The 3,319-nt window shown below is 38.7% G+C and overlaps 1 pseudogene; it reads right to left on the minus strand.

The window, feature by feature from the left end:
- Positions 1–1,657: 1,657 nt before the first annotated feature.
- Positions 1,658–2,977, minus strand: LOC118842111 (annotated as a pseudogene).
- Positions 2,978–3,319: the final 342 nt, after the last annotated feature.

Below are 3,319 nucleotides of genomic sequence, written 5' to 3' on the forward strand. Positions count from 1 at the left end.
TATGCGTGTGTGTGCGTGTGCATATATATAGAGAGAGAGGGCACAGGGTGAGTTGAACACGAAGGGGTGACATCCAAAAAAAAAAGAACAAATCAAGGGATGAGAGAGAAACACACCGAAAGAGGGAGAAAGGGAGAGACAGAATGGGGCAAAACATCCCACACAAAAGTGGCGAGAAAAAGCAGCTCTACAGGAAGGGAAGAGGGGGCAGGCGAGGGGGAACAAGTGAATCCCGCTCCCACCGAATTCGACCGGAGGAGGGAACACCACACACACTCAACTGGGCATCTTACCCCACAGGAAAGAAGGAGGAAGGAGACAAAAAAGGGGGGATGATAGAAGGGAGGGCAGTTAGGGGGAGGAGGTAACCAAAAACAAACACTCTCGAAAAGGGACAGGGCCAAGGAACAAAACTCAACAAAGGGAGACAGGCCAGAAAGGAGCAAAACACAGCCAGTCCCTCACAACATGAGCACCGTGGAAGGACTCCACGGAACGATACACATGTGGCCCACACCGAACTGCGTGCCTTCCTAGGGAGGGTGGGCAGGGAGGAAAGAGGGGAGAGAACCCCGATCCCAAAGATCCAAAAAGAGATGTTCAAAAACAACAAAACAGTCCTCGCATGCAACCAGGAAACAAGATACACAGGCCACAGGGCGCAGAAATCCATCCTGCCCCACAAGAAAGGAAGAGAAAAGGGGATGGGAGAGGAGCAAGGCAACAGAAGGGAGGGCCGACTGGGGAACAGGGCAACCAGAATACACGCCATCCCGGAGTGGGTGGGAGGGCAGAAACGGGGAGAAAATTCGCAATTCAAACTCCTGTGAAAACCAACGCGGAAAACCAAATACATCAAACACATTAAATAAATAAATTAAAAAAAAAAAACCCAGATGTCTCTCTCTGGTAACTATGTATGTATGTACTGCTTTTGATCAGACAGTTAGAAGCCTTGTCTGTTAGTCTTTGCTGTTTGTATTTGCTCTGTTTATGTAATTTCTGTTTGTGTTTTCTCTGAAGTTCAGGGTGCTGACTTTTCTCCTGAACTACTGAACTAAGTGAATTTTATATATACATACGTGTGTGTATATGTATGTGTGTATATGTATGTATGTATGCATGTATGCATGTATATGTGTATATATGTATATATGTACATACATGCTGCATGCGTGTGCACACATATATACACATACATGTGTATACATATATACACACCCATGTGCACACACACATGTTTATATATATATATATATATATATATAGATATATATATATATATATATATATATATATATATATACATACATGTTTAATTAAAGTAAGATTGCTGACCCCTTTAAAGTTGCTTTCCTTTAGGAAAGCAGATCAAAGAACCCATGCTAGCAGCCCTCCTGTGTGCTGGTGTTATTGGTCTTACACCCCCATAGCAGCTGCAAGTAGCATTGTTGTTACACCTTCTCAATGGGTAGGAGAGTGGCTAGGGAGAAGGAGAAAATTTGGAACTCACAATGTTAAAATCAAATAAATAATTAATGTTTTTAAAAAGTTTAATGCTTAAAAAAAAACCCAAGAAAGTTAACTTAAGCATTTTTTTTCTGGTGAAGGGGAAAAAAAAACCCAGCTAAATAATAATATGTCTTCAGAAGTTCATCTAGAAGTCTACATCTAAAGGAAAAGAATCCTCAGCTGGACTTGACATCACTCTTATCCTCTAATATTCTCTTACTTTCTTCCCAAAGAAGTTAATTCTCCCTTCTAATGAAATATTCTCCATATAGCCAAATGGATTTTCTACTTTAAAAATTTTGCTAAACAGAGAACTAGAAACAAAGATGCCCGTCAACTGGGAAAATGCTAAACAAATTGTGGAACATGAATATAATAGAATATTCTTGTGCTGTAAAAAATTACAAAAATGATGGATACAAAGAAGCATGGAAAAACTTACATGAACTGATAAAGCACAAAATAAGCAGAACTAAGAAAAAATATGCACAATTACTACAACAATGTAAATGGAAACAATTACAAAATAAAATTAATCTTGCAAAATTATGGAGAATAAGCATGACTTCAATGAAGATTTATAGAAAGATACAAGCCTCACTCCTTTGCCATGGAAGGAGGGTCACAAGTGTGGAACATTGCATATATTTTCAGACTTTTTCTGATTTTTTTTTCTCTTCTTTCCTCTTTATTTTTTCTTTAAAAAATGTCATTATATGGAATGGCTCTCTGGGAGGCAAAGGGAGAGGGATACTGTGAGAAATTTTGGAAATGGAAAAACAAACAATATCGATAAAATCTATTTTTAAAAAGCTTGCAAAAGCCCAGTTCCAACATCTCTGTCTGCTACAAATTAGTGGGCTGCTTCATTAAAGTCCAATTCATTCTGATCAACTTCACAGTCAAAGTCACGATTAGAAACTCCTGTTCTATTTTAGCAACATCAATGATTATTCATTTTGCTTTTCCTCCTGAAAGTTTGCTTACTATTTGTTTGAACATTGAGTGGGTGAAGCCACAGTGTAGTAAGGTCTCATCTTTACTAAGAAGTTCATTGGAAAAAGCTAATCCTACCATTAAACCTTTCTTGAGCCAGAATATCGATGCAAAAGTATCAGAAAAGATTCCTTCAACAGCTGCAAAGGCTACCACACATTCACCATATGTTGCTTCTTTGTCCCCAGTCTAGCACAGTCCAGCTTTCTTTTAAATGTAAGGTAGTGTTTCAGTGCCATTGAAGAAAAATTCCATTTCTTTTGAGTCTTTAGTATAAGTGTCAATAAGGAGACTACATTTCAGAATGTGTTTTCTGTAGTAATTTGGAAGCCATAGAAACAGCAGGCTTAGGTTATCTGTATTTGTTGGCTCACTACTGTACCAAGTTTGCATTTACTCTGCCATCACATGCTTGCTCAGGTGACCTGACTTGCGCAGTCTCCGGCCGTTCCCTTTTGTGTTCAGACATTCATTTTTGTAAGATTTTGAGTTTGAAATTTTCCCCTCCTTCTTTTCCCTCCCCTCTCCCCAAGATAGCAAGCATTTGGATACAAGATAAATGTGCAATCATGTTAAACATATTTCCCCATTAGCTATGTTCTGAAGGAAGAATCAGAACAAAAGGGAAAACCCACGAGAAACAAGAAACAACAAAAAAACTGAAGATAGTATGCTGCAATCTGCATTCAGATGCCATAGTTCTTTCTCTGGATATGGATAGCATTTTCTATCATGAGTCCTTTGGAATTGTCTTGGATCATCATATTTCTGAGAAGAGCAAAGTCTTTCATAGTTGATCTTTGCACAATGT

Source organism: Trichosurus vulpecula, chromosome 3 (assembly GCF_011100635.1).
Source record: "Trichosurus vulpecula isolate mTriVul1 chromosome 3, mTriVul1.pri, whole genome shotgun sequence".
Lineage (NCBI taxonomy): Eukaryota > Metazoa > Chordata > Mammalia > Diprotodontia > Phalangeridae > Trichosurus > Trichosurus vulpecula.